Here is an 18,012-nt window from a genome sequence, read left to right on the forward strand (position 1 = left end):
TGTATCTGTTTAAAGGTCAACTGTTTAAAGGTCAACTTATGATAAATAAGACCTAGTTTTCTAAATGAGGAGTTGAACACTGAATGCAGTAGGAGTTGGTGATATCTCTGGGAGGTACTTCTCTAGAAATAGCTTGTGTAGTCTAAGAAAAGCATACAAGATGCAGACTGCTTAGAGTTCCCAGAAAAGAGGGATTTATTGTTCAGCCACTCTGGAAATTGTAGCTCTGTGAGGGGAATAGTTCCCTTAACAAACTACAGCTCCCAGAATTCTTTGGTGGGAGCCATGACTGCTTAAAGTGGTATCATAGTGCTTTAAATGTATGGTATGACTGTGGCCTAAGTTTCTGAGAAAACATTAAGATCAATATTCATTCCATGACCATTTTGGCTAGTAGTCATTAATAGAAACAGTGCACCTAGTTGTTGACATTTGTGGCAGTGCCCAATCAAATAACAGTATGTTTGAAATACAATTTATTAAAGGCAAACTAATGTGAAACCATCAATTGTTAGTAATATTGTGAATTATTCCTGTCTTTACTGGTAAGTGATTAACAGTGTAAAGATTCCTCTCTGACCGCAGCTCTCTCTTTCCTATAAAACTAATTAGGTGATGATAATTGGGTCTCTCTCCTAGAAACACGAGAGCTCAAAGGAGGCAGCTGGATTTAATGTGCAAGGAAACCTAAAACCAGTGACAGCTTTAGTATTTTGTAAAGAAATTGACATATTCTTTCCTACCTGGGTGAGTATCGCAGATAAAACAAAACACTGTCGGTTTATTTTGACAGCTTTTTCTACTTTTCATGGATTTTCAAAATTATGGAAATTACATGCATCTTGGATATGATCCACATCCTATTGAAGTTAGTAGCGAAACTCTGACTGGCGCTAATGGAACTGGACTGGAGTGTGGGGCAGGGAATTACTGCTGAGTAAGCGTACATGAGATTTGGTGGGAAAACCGTCAAATGAGTACAAAATATAGTTTAATCACCTACCTTTTAGAAAATTAATCCATTATTCAAATTTATGTAGATGTGCATATTAACAATACTTATGTAGAGTTTCCTCTTGAAATATTCAAGGAAGTGCAAGCTAACATACCATTTAATAAAGAGGGATGTGGGTGGCACTGTGGGTTAAACCACAGAGCCTAGGACTTGCCAATCAGAAGGTCGGCAGTTCGAATCCCCGCGACAGGGTGAGCTCCCGTTGCTCGGTCCCAGTTCCTGCCAACCTAGCAGTTTGAAAGCACGTCAAAGTGCAAGTAGATAAATAGGTACCACTCCGGCAGGAAGGAAAACGGCATTTCCGTGCGCTGCTCTGGTTTGCCAGAAGCAGCTTAGTCATGCTAGCCACATGACCCGGAAGCTGTACGCTGGATCCCTCGGCCAATAAAGCGAGATGAGCGCCGCAACCCCAGAGTCGTCCGCGACTGGACCTCATGGTCAAGGGTCCCTTTACCTTTACCTATTGTGGCTCTCTAACGACTTAACAAATGTGTTGGGGCCCACAGATCACAGGTGGTCCGCAAGTTTCATTCATGTGACCATTCATTCAGTGCATCTATGGATTTGTGGTTGAAGAAAGAAGGCAGGACATTCATCACATTAAATATTCTATGGAATTCAAATTGTAATGTGATAGACTATAAGAAATAAAATAAAAGATTAAAAAATACAATTAAAAACTATACAGCACCTAGCACAGCACACTGCTATGGCTACAACAAGGTAGAAAATAATAATTAAATGGCTGCTAGAACCCTCAGCAATGTTTCAGTGGTCCAAGGGAGGGCACCATTTACGACACAATAAAGGTGCTTCGTTCTTTTTGCTGCAGCAAGCTAGCAGGGCTATTCCTCTAGAAATTGGCACACTAAAATCTAACCAGAAAAATCTATTTTTGAAAAAAGCATCTTTAACATTGTCTTTTCATTCTGTTACAGTAACACACCAATAACAGAACAGCTTTTTTAAAAAAAAATTATGCCTGTAACTTGCAGTCTCACTGATTGCAATTTCTCCCCATAAATGAGTAAAACTAATGCGAGCCAGTGTGGTGTAGTGGTTAAGAGCAGTAGTCTTGTAATCTGGGGAACTGGGTTTGCGTCTCCGCTCCTCCACATGCAGCTTCTGGGTGACCTTGGGCCAGTCACACTTCTTTGAAGTCTCTCAGCCTCACTCACCTCACAGAGTGTTTGTTGTGGGGGAGGAAGGGAAAGGAGAATTTTAGCCGCTTTGAGACTCCTTCGGGTTGTGATAAAGCGGGATATCAAATCCAAACTCTTCTTCTTCTACTACTACTATAGAATCATAGAATTGTAGGGTTGGAAGGGACCCCAAGGGCCAACTAGTCCAACCCCCTGCAATGCAGGGATCTCAATTAAAGCATCCATGACAGATGACCATCCAATCTCTGATTAAAAACCTCCAGTGAAGGAGAGTTCACCACCTTCCAAAGGTGTCTGCTCCACTGTCAAACAGCTCTTACCATCAGAAAGTTTTTCCTGATGTTGAGTCGGAATCTCCTTTCTTGTAACTTGAAGCTTTCGGTTCAGATCCTACCCTCCAGAGCAGGAGAAAACAAGCTTGTTCCATCTTCCATGTGATTAAAACCAATTAAAGCTTGCAACCATGGAAGAAACTGGTAATTTGGGGACTGTTTTAATGGCAACAGTAATACCTCCCCTTCCCCTCTGCCCGCCTCTCTCACACACACCATCTATTGTTAAAACACACTGTTGTTCCCAGAATGACTTCTTCTGACAGAACGAGAAGACCTCTCCTCCTCCCAGAGGGGAGGAGTTGTGAGTGGGAGCAGCTTCCCGCAGTGGCAGGGAGGCGTATTTGGCTCCCTGCCTCTAATTGCCTCTGCTGCCGCAGCCAAGCCTTTCAGCCGGCCAATAGGGCCGACTGGTGGGCGGGGTTTAGCTGCATTTAAGCAGCCGTGGCAGTGCTCTGACCCCAGTCGGTTCCTGCTTGCTTCAGATCTCCCACCCTCCCTCCCTTTTAGGTCATCTTCCTCTGCGTATTGTCCTTGCTATGGACTTCAGTTGGTTGCCTTGGTTGCCCAAGGGGCCTGGTAGGACTCTTTTATCCATTTGGCAAATTGGCACCAGCCTCTTGGTTTTTTCGCCTACCTCATAGCAACTTGTCACAACTTTTTGGTATTGGCAGTTAGGCATTGGAATATGTGTACTGTGTTGGAGGATTGAGTATGGCCATCATATACCCTTCCTCTTTTGGGTATTCCATTAAAGGAATCCGGTGGTCATGGATCCTGTCCGATGCCCTGCTGGTGGCTAGGGCCATGGCACGACCCCCGGTGACCTCATGGGAAGCTTCCAGTTGTATTTGCATCAACAAGCTCCTCCCACTGGTTGTTAACCTTCAATGGACCCCCGGTTAGGAACATGAATACGTTGTTTGGTCCAATGCCTAAGCCAATACCACTCACATGCTGTATTCAAAAAAAGTTGTGGCCTTTTTCAGCCCACTAACCCAAATACTTGTGTCCTTGTCTTTTATTCACCACCACACAGGTTCGGGTCCTCGACTCACAACTTGAAGCTTTCGGTTCAGATCCTACCCTCCAGAGCAGGAGAAAACAAGCTTGTTCCATCTTCCATGTGATTAAAACCAATTAAAGCTTGCAACCATGGAAGAAACTGGTAATTTGGGGACTGTTTTAATTGCAACAGTAATACCTCCCCCCCCCCCCCGCCGCCTGCCTCTCTCTCACACACCATCTATTGTTAAAAAACACTGTTGTTCCCAGAATGACTTCTTCTGACAGAACGAGAACAGGATTCTGTGCTATTACTTATCAGCTTCAACCCCATAGGGCTCCTTCACACATTGTAGAATCCCTGTATGGAGATGACTTCCATGTGGAAAACTGCAGGAAGTCTTCACTATATACACACACCATTCCCTGTCAGGATCCTGCACGTGTGTAAGATTATTTTATATAACGATGCACAGCTTCCTATACAGAAGAGAGTGGCTTCCATGTAGGATTTTTACAGCATGTGATACAGCCCATAATCACACATAGCTGACATAGCTGGCTCCATCATAAGCAAAAATGACATTAGGATACTGTCACCAGTATTCAACTAATGTGACCTGCCAGGGCCAAGGATTTCTGATTGTGTGATGATGATGGTTTCATTGTACTACGCCCATCTGACTGGGTTGCCCCAGCCACTCTGGGCAGCTTCCAACATATATAAAAACTTTCCTCCCTCCCTCTCGCCTCCCTTACCTCATGTCCTCCCCAAAATCGGCTCCATAAGGTTGGGGAAGCCCTAGAGCAGATTAGGTGGTGTGCGTTCTGTTGTGCAGAAATCCTAGCGCTGATGGAATGTTCACTTAGCGCTAGCCAGTGTGGTGTAGTGGTTAAGAGCGGTAGTCTCGTAATCTGGGGAACCGGGTTCGCGTCTCCGCTCCTCCACATGCAGCTGCTGGGTGACCTTGGGCCAGTCACACTTCTCTGAAGTCTCTCAGCCCCACTCACCTCACAGAGTGTTTGTTGTGGGGGAGGAAGGGAAAGGAGAATGTTAGCCGCTTTGAGACTCCTGAAGGGGAGTGAAAGGCGGGATATCAAATCCAAACCCTTCTTCTTCTTCTTCTTCTTCTTCTTCTTCTTCTTCTTCTTCTTCTTCTTCTTCTTCTTCTTCTTCCTTAGATGCAACCTTGGGTAGATGTGTTGGCACCTATCCCATGCTCAATATACAGCTTCAGTGTCCAGTTCTATGACAGGGTGCTCTGTGGATCGCAATAAACAATAGGACAGCCTTGTTTCCCCTGGACCCTTGTCACACACTCAGAGCTCTATGTGTTCATTAGCACCCTATGGGCCTTTGCTGGAGTTTGCAGTCCAGAGAAAGTTAACCAGGCTCATCATCATGAAATACCCCAGGCATAAATAGGCTTAACCTTTCCCGGAGGGTACCCTTTTGTGCAGTAGAGGAGAGAGAATAAGTAGGTCCTGTATTTCAAAGGTGGAACTGGCGTCGGGGGGGGGGGGTGATTTCCGCTTTGTCAATTGACTTTTTTGGCATTTTTGTAAAAATAAAATAAAAAGCTCAACAATTTTTGCTTTTACTTCCAAATGTTACCTTGGATGTGCCACATATACAAGTAAATGTTGTGAAGGCCTTAAGTGTCCATTTTTCATCACAGCTCCTAGCAAGCATTTCTTTGATTGGTAGTCCATAACAGACTTGGTCTCCTGAACTGTGTATAGATTATAGGTCAGAAGGGGCTCAAGGTGGTATGTTTGTCTTACGCTGATGAAGTCAGAAGTTAAAGAAACAGCAAAACACTGCTGCAGAGTTTGATTGGCTCTTTGGCCGTAACCCTGAAAGGCAAACAATCTAGCGTATGAACTTGCCTTTCAGACATTTCATTTTTGTTGACAGTGCCATAGTTTCTGAATAGCAAGGCTTTTTGCCATTTAACTCGATGCTTATGTGGCCGAGCATCTCAAGTCACCTAGCAAAGAGAAATAGTAAGAAGCATTGGCATCCCTGGTGATTTCCACCTAAACCAAAACATTTTCAGCAGGCCAAGTGACACATCCATCATGATGAATGGCATTTCTAGTGGGGAAATGGCTTGTAGCTGTACGTTGTTATAGTGTAACAAGCTATACTGACCACTTGTCCGGTATTTATTTTTACTGTATCGCAATGATGGCAGGGAGTCTGAAAGCTCGCTAAGATACAAATGGCAAATAAAAGCTGCCCTACACTTCTGAATCACTGGATCTTCCTGTCTGGTGCTTATAAAACCTGAGCTACTTTACTGTTTGTTTTCATCCATCTGTTGTGGTCCTCATGATATTGATTGGGTACTGTTGATGATGATGATGATGATGATGATGATGATAATAATAATAATAATAATAATAATAATAATAGCAACAGCAATCCACTATTTTAATTCAGTCTTCTGCTCGGTCTTTCCTCTCATCAGCCACTTCTGCCAGGCTATTTTAACAAATTAATTATTTTTTATTTCACACAAATTAAAAATGTAATTATTCAAAGCAGCAGAATCCATTGTTTTCTGTTGAAACATCAGCTTCCTTCCTAACACTTAAGAGCACTTCCAGGCTGTTGACAATTTTGGGAGAGATCCAATCACATCCTGACAAATTCTGGTTGTGTACTTACTGGTGATTTGGAGGTTTTGCTGAACAAATCCACAAGTCCAATCAGGAAATGATGTGGAAATACACTCAAAAGTGTAGGGAAACAAATGATGCAATATTGTCTAACCTTCCCATAAGCAAATCAGAATGGATGCTTAATAAATATGTAACATTGTCCAACCTTCTTTCAAACAAATTGGTCGGGTCATCTGGAAGCTCCCTGTGTTACGAACCTTGTTTGAACTGCTTGAGTGCTCTCTTTATTGATGGAAGACCTTTTATTTTAAGCATCTTCCCTCTCCTTACTATCCACTTCTCTTCATCACCTATGTGGGTGAAGCACTCTTCTCTACAACTGGACATTTGTCATGTACAGTGACCTCTTTGCTTCAGGCTCAGTATTCAGACTTTACCTAAAACAGATGAAAAGCCCTAATACATGGGAACATTCCTTTGTGATTTCTGGGTTATACAGAGATAGTTACCGTAAGCAACTACCCCATGAGGAAAAGGAAGAAGGGAGAAGTTTTCTCCAGGGCACATGAGTGAGTGGCAGAATGTACAAGATGGAAGGACTATGAGGGTTGGTGACCATAATGACTGTAGCCTAGCAGTAGAATACATCCTTTGGTAGCCCAACATGACCCTGTTGACTCTAGTTAGAATCATATTGTTGGAAGGGACTAATAACACCATCTAGTCTTTGGAGGGCAGGATAAAAACAGTGATCAACATAAGACAAGCACAGGGATGGAAACCTGGAGGGACTTCACCAACTCTGCTGTAAAGGTTCTTCTCAATTCTGGGCCAGCTCTGCAGTGAACTGTGATGTAAATCAGCAAGTCAATGCCATTTTATCTCTACTGTACCTCTTTAACATGGTCAAATTAATACTCACTACCTCCCTCAGTGAAGACTGCTTGCCTATTTTCCATGCCTGAGAATTGCAGAAGGTAGCAGGAATTGTAGCTTGTCTTTCTACACTGGGTTGGACAGTGGCTGGAGCAACCCAGTCAGATGTGCAGGGTATTAAGTAATAAATTATTATGATAATTACAAAATCTACCAACCAGAGCCAAGATCAAAAGCCACAGAGTTAGAACTTAAGTCTTTGCTGCTATAGTTAAACAAATGGGAGTCAGAAGCCCTTGCATATCTCCCACATCTACCTTCAGCCCACCCACCCCTGTCTGAAGGGAATAAGAACATTTTATTTGGAGATTCCAAGTGGAAATGCTAAAGTCACAAAGAACATTGTGAAGGGTAACTAACTGTGGATGACTTTGCTGGAGGAGAATCCCATAAAAGGCAGGAGAATGACAGGAAGGGAGGCTGCTGGTGCTCAGAGAAAATCTAGAATGAGTGACCCCATAGCCTCTGCATGTGAGGTGCTGCTAGGATGCTCACAGAGAAAATGTGGCACTAATTATGTGTCATGAGATCTTGAAGGTTGCCTAAATGCCTATACATCAAATTCTTTCAATGTGGACTTTGTAGACAAGCCAATAATTTGTAACTTTAAAAACAGTTTGTTAGTAATGTGTTCACAGCTTGATCTCTTGACAGCCAGTCTTTAAATTCTTCCACAAAATGTTGGCATTAACGGGTCTTGTGTTTTAACCCATCTTTCAGACATATCTTTAACCATTTTATAAATCCATGCCATTTGAGTCAAAATCATTTCCTACTTGTTTTCTAGAATGTATGCTTAGGAAAGCAAAAGCAGCAAATATTTTAAAGATATTTTCCTAAACACAGAATCATAGAGTTGGAAGGGACCCCAAGGGCCATCTAGTCCAACCCCATGCAATGCAAAAATCTTAACTAAAACATCCATGACAGATTGCCTTCCAACCTCTGCTTTAACACCTCCAAGGAAGAATAGTGCACCACCATCTGAGGAAGCCCGTTCCACTGTGAAACAGCTCTTACCATCAGAAAGTTCTTCCTGATGTTTAGTCAGAATCTCCTTTCTTGTAACTTGAAGCGTAAACATACCCAGGTCTTTCAACCACTCCTCATAAGGCTTGTAAATACCCTTCTTAAATTATGCCCCCTCCCCGGAACTGGGCACAGTATTCCAGGTGTTGTTTGACCAAGGCAGAATAGAGTGATATTATGACTTGATCAGGACTCTATACTTCTGTTAACGCAGCCTATAATAGCAATGACTTTTTTGCTCCTGCATCGCACTGTGGACTGATGTTAAGCTTGTCCACTAAGACCCCTAGATCCTTTTTGCATGTACTACAGGCAAGTAAAGTGTTCCCCATCTTAGATCTGTGCAGCTGGTTCTTCCTGCCTTACATTTGTCTCTATTGAAATCCATTTTGTTAGCTTTGGTCCAATTCTCCAATCTGTTAAGGTCATTTTGAATCCTGATTCTGTCTTCTGCAACATTAGCGATCCCTTCCAGTTTGGTGTCACCTGCACATCCCCACAGTTCCTTCGTCCAAATCATTTATAAAGACATTGAACAACAATGAGCCCAGGACTGCAGCACCCCGCTTGTCACTTTTTTCCAGGATGATGAAGAATTATTAGTGGGCACTCTGGATTTCGTCAGTCAACCAACTACAAAGCCGCCTAACTCTTGCTTCATCCAGCCCACATGTTACAAGCTTCTCTGCAAGAGAATATCTTCTCTGCAAGAATATCATGGAGGACTTTGTCAAAAGCCTTACTGAAATCAAGATACACTATGTCCACAGTATTCCCCTGATCCATCAAGCTTGTAACTCCATCAAAAAAGAGATAAGATTTGTCTGGCATGGCTTGTTTTTGAGAAACCTATGCTGGGTCTTAGTCATTACAGAGTCCTTTACTAAGTGTTCACATACCAACTATTGAATTATCTGCTCTGTGACCTTTCCTAGTGTTGACATCAAGCTGATGGGTTAGTAGTTACCAGGGTCTTCTTTTCTCCCCCTTTTGTGTTGGAATATTCTAAAAAGAACTTGAGAATTGGTCTTGAACAGGTTGCTAGGCAACAGAAAAATCTACCCAGCAACAGGAGACTTTGTGAAGGGCATGTGATCGACAAGAGTCAGTGTAAAGTGTCAGTGTGTAAATGAGCATGAGTCAGCATTAGGTCTCTGGCTGGATGGCTGGAAGAGGAAAGGATTATGTTATTTTATTTTTATTCGACTAGTGTAAATATTTGTAAATAATAAAGATACTCAATTAAAAGGAAGCTCTGCTGCAAGTCTATTAAAAGAAGAAACCCCAAGAATAGATGCTGCACACACATCAACATTTTGAAGACGGGGACAACATTTGCCTCCCTCCCGTCTGCAGGGACCTCCCCTGTTCTCCCAGAATTTCCAAGATTATAGACAGATTGCATCCACAAGCTCCCTTGGGTGCAGCTAATCAGGCCCTGGAGATCTGAATTCATTTAAAGCAGCTAGGTGTTCCCTTACTGCCTCTTTTCCTATCTTGAGATGCAGCTCCCCCCTGGCATCATTTATTCTATTATCACCTGCTTCATCCCTGCTTTCCTTTTGGGTGAAGACAGAGGCAAAGTAGGTGTTGAGCAGTTCCACTCCTCTCTGTCACCCAACAGCATTTCTCCATCTTCTCCACACAGAAAATCTACTACTTGCTTGTTCTTCCTCTTGCTTTGGACATTGCCAAAGAAACTGTTTTATTATTTTTAACCTCTCTTGCAAGCCTCAGTTCATTCTGAGCTTTGCTGTGCCTTACCTTCTCCCTTCAACTGTTTGCTACCCGTGTATACTCTTCTTCCATGATTTCTCCATTCTTCCATTTCTTATACATGCCCTTTTAAAATTTCAGCTCATCTGTAAACTCCTTTTGTAGCCACACTTTTGCCTCCCACTTTTCTCTATTGTTTGCATTGTCTGGATTTGTGCCTTCAATGTTTCACCTTTAAGAGGTTCCCATCCATCTTGGACTCATAGAATCATAGAATCATAGAGTTGGAATAGACCACAAGGGCCATCGAGTCCAACCCCCTGCCAAGCAGGAAACACCATCAGAGCACTCCTGACATATGGTTGTCAAGCCTCTGCTTAAAGACCTCCAAAGAAGGAGACTCCACCACACTCCTTGGCAGCAAATTCCACTGTCGAACAGCTCTTACTGTCAGGAAGTTCTTCCTAATGTTTAGGTGGAATCTTCTTTCTTGTAATTTGGATCCATTGCTCCGTGTCTGCTTCTCTGGAGCAGCAGAAAACAACCTTTCTCCCTCCTCTATATGACATCCTTTTATATATTTGAACATGGCTATCATATCACCCCTTAACCTCCTCTTCTCCAGGCTAAACATGCCCAGCTCCCTTAGCCGTTCCTCATAAGGCATCGTTTCCAGGCCTTTGACCATTTTGGTTGCCCTCCTCTGGACACGTTCCAGTTTGTCAGTGTCCTTCTTGAACTGTGGTGCCCAGAACTGGACACAGTACTCCAGGTGAGGTCTGACCAGAGCAGAATACAGTGGCACTATTACTTCCCTTGATCTAGATGCTATACTCCTATTGATGCAGCCCAGAATTGCATTGGCTTTTTTAGCTGCTGCGTCACACCGTTGGCTCAGGTCAAGTTTGTGGTCAACCAAGACTCCTAGATCCTTTTCACATGTACTGCTCTCAAGCCAGGTGTCCCCCATCTTGTATTTGTGCCTCTCATTTTTTTTGCCCAAGTGCAATACTTTACATTTCTCCCTGTTAAAGTTCATCTTGTTTGTTTTGACCCAGTTCTCTAATCTGTCAAGGTCGTTTTGAAGTGTGATCCTGTCCTCTGGGGTGTTAGCCACCCCTCCCAGTTTGGTGTCATCTGCAAATTTGATCAGGATGCCCTTGAGTCCATCATCCAAGTCGTTGATAAAGATGTTGAATAAGACCGGGCCCAGGACAGAACCCTGTGGCACCCCACTAGTCACTCTTCTCCAGGATGAAGAGGAACCATTGATGAGCACCCTTTGGGTTCGGTCAGTCAGCCAGTTACAAATCCACTGAGTGGTAGCATAGTCAAGACCGCATTTTACCAGCTTCTTTACAAGAATATCATGGGGCACCTTGTCGAATGCCTTGCTGAAATCAAGGTAGGCTACATCCACTGCATTCCCTTCATCTACCAGGCTTGTAATTCTGTCAAAAAACGAGATCAGGTTAGTCTGACATGACTTATTTTTCAGAAATCCATGCTGACTATTGGTGATCACAGCATTCTTTTCTAGGTGCTCACAGACTGTTTGCTTAATAATCTGCTCCAGAATCTTCCCTGGTATTGATGTCAGACTGACTGGGCGATAATTATTTGGGTCCTCTCTTTTCCCCTTTTTGAAAATAGGGACAACATTTGCCCTCCTCAAGTCTGCCGGGACTTCGCCTGTTCTCCAGGAATTCTCAAAGATGACTGCCAGTGGTTCTGAGATCACATCTGCCAGTTCTTTTAATACTCTTGGATGCAGTTCATCTGGCCCTGGAGACTTGAATACATCTAAACTAGCCAAGTATTCTTGTACTATCTCCTTAGTTATTCTGGGCTGTGTTTCCTCTGCTGAATCATTTGCTCCAAATTCTTCAGGTCGGGCATTGTTTTCTTTATCGGAGAAGACTGAGGCAAAGAAGGCATTGAGGAGTTCGGCCCTTTCTGTGTCCCCTGTTTGCATTTCACCATCTTCTCCTCTGAGTGACCCCACTGTTTCTTTGTTCTTCCTTTTGCTACGGACATACCCATAAAAGCCTTTTTTGTTGCTTTTAACCTCTCTAGCAAGCCTGAGTTCATTGCTTGCTCACTTCTCTTTGAGTATTTCTGACCATGGGATCTCTCCCAATAGTTCTTTAAGTTTTCTGAAATCAGCCTTCTTAAAGTCCAGAGTGCGTGTCTGACTACACTCACCTTTCCCTTGCCTCTGTAACATGAAACCCAGGAGGACATGATCATTTTCTTCCAAGTTTCCCAGGACTTCTACTTCATTCATCTGTTCCTCCTTGTTAGTGAGGACCAGGTTCAAGAGAGATTATCTCCTTGTTGCTTCTTCCTCCTTCTGGGAAAAGAAATTATCAGTGAGGCAATGCAGGAATTTGTTGGACCTTACATTATTGGTTTGACTTCCAATAGATATTGGGGTAGTTGAAGTCTCCAATGGCTACTATATATCTCTTTTTTAAAAAAAAATTGTTGGAAATGGCTACATATTTGAAGCAAGTCCCATTAAAACTAATGGAACCAAATTCCTAGTAAAAATGTGCTTTAGGTTCCCCTGCCCACAGAAACATAGCAGCAACCTTTGTCTGGGAGAACTATAAGAGAGAACATTGCTAGTAGACACACACAGTGATGTTTTATTTTGTTAGTCGTTTTATTATCAGACTGCCATAATATTTGTAGTTCGGAAGAGCATTCAATGTTCATAGCTTTTATTTTATTCATTTTAAAATTATGTTTTTATGGATGTGGTTTGTTACTCCCTTCATTGCAGTAGGATTTGTTATTGAAAGCTGGGTTTCTGTGTAAAGATAGATAGATAGATAGATAGATAGATAGATAGATAGATAGATAGACAGACAGACAGACAAGAATTGGCCTTTCGTGGTCAAGATTTCTTCAGTATACCTTCTGCCAACTGATATTTATTCACAGCTGTTAAGGAGTTCTATAAATATCACTCCCCCCCCCCCCCACAGTTAGAAGCGTAGTGCTCCATAATACTGCCATGTTGTAGTTTTAACTTCTCCAAAATAATGACTTGGATCCACTGAGATTCTGATTTAACTTGGTCTAGAGAGAAATTAATAGTGGGGTGGAAAACTTGAAGTTACATCAAATATGTAATGGCAAAATTACAGTCTTCCCCACCCACCCCCTTAAGCAATTTGGCCATGTAAAAGGCCTTACTCTGTGTTCTTTCTTTGAAGTCTGAAAGCGGGGGGGCGGGCGGGGAATCTGGCCTTCGTTCTTTTAGTTGGGGAAAATGAGTTTTGCTGTGTGCAGCAATTGTTCCCATAACACCATGGGACACTTAGGGCACATTGTGTTGTCCTAATCCAAACACTTAGCTCATGTATTGTTTTACACTGAGGACTACTCAATTGAGCCCTGAAACATTTGGAAAGGAAGCCAAAGCCACATTTAATAAGGGATTGTCCCTTCCTTAGACCTACTGCTTCCCAAAAGCTGTCTGCTTTGTGTAATGCATTATAATTATATGACAGGGGACCAGGAGAGAATATGGCATACAGTTTCCCATAGGTTTCCTTTTTCAGATAAGAAAGATAAACATTCTGCTTAGCTTCACAACAGCCTTTTTTTTTAAGTCCCTCTGCAGTTTCCTGAGAAGCAACTGAATGTTGGATGATCTTTGTAACTCTTGTCCTTTAAGTGTCCAGACAATGATCTCTGGCGTATGGGGAAATTGGGTGCACAAAGTAAGGAAACCCCCTGGATTGAGGTGCATGTCCTATGCTTCCTGAGAATACAGACCTTTATCTGAAAACACTCCCTGGGCTTTCACACTACATTATCAGCACAGATCACGGAGTGAAAAAAGAGGAGAGGCTGTTTGTTTTTGTGAGGAGTTCTCTTGTTCTATGGACAAAAGAGAGGATGCTTTTCAGTGAGGCTTATAGTGTTGCCAGTTAAAGTGAGCAGGAAGGCATAAACCATGGGGATGGGATGCAGCAAGGTCCCATGTTCAATTCCAAGCATCTTCAGGTAGAGCTGGGAATGTCCTCTGTCCTAAACCCTGGAGCGTCAGTGTAGACAATAATGAGCTAGACGAGCCAGTGGTCTGACTCAGTGTAAGGCATCTTCCTGTGTTTCTAGAAATGGCGAAATCGACATTGTTTAGCAGCAATCAACTCTAAAGGTTTCAAAAGAAAATGTGGGCTGTGTCCTCAAAATGCTGCGCAGAGAAACTGGGCAGGTGGCGACTTAATGCTCAGTGTTTCTTTAACGGGATTGTGAAGTGGAGCAGGTGCCAGACTTGGACAGAGAGCAGCTGAGTTCAAATCTCTGCCAGTGTGGTGTAGTGGTTAAGAGCGGTGGTCTCGTAATCTGGTGAACCGGGTTCGCGTCTCCGCTCCTCCACATGCAGCTGCTGGGTAACCTTGGACCAGTCACACTTCTTTGAAGTCTCTCAGCCCCACTCACCTCACAGAGTGTTTGTTGTGTGGGGGGAAGGGAAAGGGGAATGTTAGCCGCTTTGAGACTCCTGAAGGGGAGTGAAAGGCGGGATATCAAATCCAAACTCTTCTTCTTGTCTTCTTCCTCCACAAAGTTATTTTGGTGATCTTGATAGATTCATTGTCATGCATCCTGACTTACATGGTGTAAAGAAGGGCAGGAATAAGCATCAGAATCATAACAAACGGAGGCATGGTCAAAGATGGGAGGGGCAGCACTAAATGGGTGTGTCTAAGGAAGGAAGAGGGGTGGGGCTACAAGACCTATCAGCGCCATATGTGAGAGTGAGTGGGTGTTTATGGTACCTCAGGGTCAGACTTCAGTAAGATTAACAGCCATTATTATTATTATTATTATTATTATTATTACTACTACTTAACATTTGATGTTGCAGCTGTGATTCAACAATGGCATCCTAGTCAGGAAAGTGTTTGCTTTGGGTTGATGTCTTCAACCTAGGAACATTAAACAGCAGACACACACATGCACGCAAGTATATGCAAACACACACACAACACATGCACTTAACAGTCAAGCTACATGGAGAATCACTTTTAATTAATAGCTAAATGTGATCAAGAGGCTCTTTTCCCTCCTGCATCTATTTGCTTAAAAGGATATGCCCGTCCTTGCCTGGGGAGGTGTTGCATTTTAGCAAGGCAAAATTTTCATAAGGAGAGTTTCAAAAGTAGCTGAGGTGTGAAATTCCATATGGTAAAAACACATGGATGAGAGAGGTACAGTACTCATTACTGTCACTGCGCCGCACTTAGCAGCACCTAACTCGTGCTATTGGTGCTTTTCTATTTATAATCTATATTGCAGCCTCCCTAAGATGTGTGGTGTACTGACATCTGCTGTGTGCTTGACTAATACAGCACGAAGATTCAAAGGTATGAAACATGTATTTACAATTTGGTTGGTAGGCTGCTTGTTGCCAGCATGCATTAGGCTGTTTTGATTGCTTAGAGGAGATACTGCTTTAAATTACAAATTAAAAACAGACTTTCTGCCCCGAGGACCTTACAATCTAATTGTGGTTATTCCATTGGAAGAAACCATAATCCTGTCGTTTTCAGATTCTAGTGAGGTATATTTTGGTTGGTGAACAGAGGAAATAAGCATATCTTTTAGTTGCATTTTATGGGTTTTAACTTTAACAAGGGTTGCTGCCTTACAATTTGCATAGTAAGGCATTGTCCTCCTGACAAATCCCTTCAGTGCTGTATAATAGAAACATGTGGCCCAATTCTATGCAGGCCTACTGAGAAATAAGCCCTATTGACTTCAGTGGGTCGTTTGAACTATACAGGTTCTTTTTAGAGCAAGTGTTCAGAGCAAACATAGCATTCAGACTTTAAAACTTATGCAAAACTGGTATGATAGAGTTTGGAAGGTTGCACTTGTAGACAAACTAGCACAACATTGCAGAATAGTCAGAAGTGACATTACCAGTGATAAATGTTAAGATAACTTGTCTCTCTTCATTTCTTTCATTAATTCTTCACCAGACCACTAGACCACTTTATGTTCAATTTTCTTTTTGGAGATATATGTTACCCTGAACAATTAAAAAAAAAATACTCATTTATTACCATAGTCTATTCACTAACTCTTTGAAAGGTTCTATAATAGCCAAGTGGAATTTGAGTTTCCCCTTACATCCCACACTATCCTCAGCATTGTAACGTAAAAATAAGTTTCAAAAAATAAGTGTAATTTCACTGAAATAATTTTGGATGAAGCAAATTCATTTAGGGACTGGAGAGTTTTAAAAGCTGCTTTCTTTACAATTTCATTCCAAAACAATGTTGCAAAGGTGAGTTCTTATTAGTCCTGGACCAAAATTTTCTCCCATGTTTTTAATGATAAAATAAATTGCATTTGGAAGTAATGAATAGGGAGAGAAGATTTCAGTGAAATTTTCATAGTTGGGGTGTAGGATTTTTGTTCCACTTTTGTTACTTTGGAGGGGAGTGCCTTTTCTTTCATTCTGTAAATAATCCCAACAGTGGTGTGCACTCTGCAGCCTTCCCAGGCGTCTTCACCTCAATTAAAACCCAGGGGTGAGGCATCATTAGGTAACATCATTGGGGCTGTTTCTGACAAGTAAGTGTGGGAAGCCAGGAAGGCTGCAGTGTGCTGGGTAAATGTTTCCTGGAAAGAAACACACATCCCTTCGCCCACCTTGCAATGATAGTGTGAACTCAAATAAAAAATGTTTAAAGTTCCCTGAGAATGAGGCAAGCAAATGGAAGCTTCTTTTGGATGGAAGGAAAACTTCAGAGAAATTGGAAGACCGATTTCAGCACAACACTATTTCTATCCTCAGCCTTAAATAATTCCTTCCCCAAGCAAACCAACTTGGACTCTAATCCAATTAACATAACCTACTCCAGGGTCATATCTCATTTGATAGACAAATACTGAAGACCAGACATCAATGTATTTTACTTTTGAAGAGTTATGGCAGATGGGACCTTGTGGCTGTAATCCTTTGTATATTTTCCTGGGAGTAAGCACTATTGGACCAAGTGGGGTTTACATGCATAGCATTGCACAGCATGGCACTCAAAATCTTGCAATCCAGTTCAATCTCTTTGTGTGACAGTGCACTTGAATATATGCAAGCATGCATCCAGAAAGATGGATTAAGTATAGACCACACCATTGCAATTTTTAAAAGATAAAGAAATCATTTTTTCTGTCATCTGCTATGTATAATCTGAAAGCTAAATTTAGCCAAAGCTTAGTTCATTGCATTAGATAATTTACCTCCTTAGTTCTAGTTACAAGTTATCTGAAGAAGTGTGCATGCACACGAAAGCTCATACCAATAACAAACTTATTTGGTCTCTAAGGTGCTACTGGAAGGAATTTTTTTATTTTGTTTTTCCTCCTTAGAAATGCTAAGATGCTACTCTAAGATTGATAGTCATGAGCAGAACCTTAAAAACGTCTGGTGCGTTGCTATATAATGATTTAGACTGTCATGGTTTTCTTCCTGTGCAAAGAACACTGGGAATTGTAGTGTGGTCAGTTGCAGAAAATGACCTGTTTGGTATCATAGGAACATAGGAATCTGCCTTATACCAAAGCAGACCATCAGGGCAGCTGCTGTCCAGAATTTCAGGCAGGGAAACTTTCCCAGCCCCACCTAAAAATGCTAGGTCTTAAGCAGATCCACTCCACGTAGCAGTGGGGAGGAGTTGCAGTGGACCACGTGGCCACCAACTCCCCTCCGGGGGCGGGGGACTGAGTCCCACATCACCTGGAGGCTCCCTGGTTGGGGAGGTGGGGCCGTGACCCATTTAGACAAAGGCACAAACCGGAGAGCTTTCTCAGGATGCTTTGAATTCCAAACTACTTTCCTCCCTGACCATTGTGGCTGTTGGGAATTGTCGTCCAAAATATATGGAGAGCACCAAGTTGGGTGAAACTGATATAGATATGTCCTAAGGCTTTTTCAGACTTTCCTGTAACATGTAGCTTGGTTTGTTTTCCTGAGTAAGCTATGTTTCACTAAGCATATCATTCCATGAGATGATCCTCCAACTCTACAATTCTATGATTCTGTTATTTATATGGTTTATCTGCCATGGGATTCCTCAGCATCTGGATGATCAGCAGTTAGTTAGGCATGTTCTCTGTTTTAATGTAAGGGACGCGGGTGGCGCTGTGGGTAAAACCTCAGTGC

This window comes from Podarcis muralis, chromosome 6, assembly GCF_964188315.1.
Source record: "Podarcis muralis chromosome 6, rPodMur119.hap1.1, whole genome shotgun sequence".
In the NCBI taxonomy this organism is placed as follows: domain Eukaryota; kingdom Metazoa; phylum Chordata; class Lepidosauria; order Squamata; family Lacertidae; genus Podarcis; species Podarcis muralis.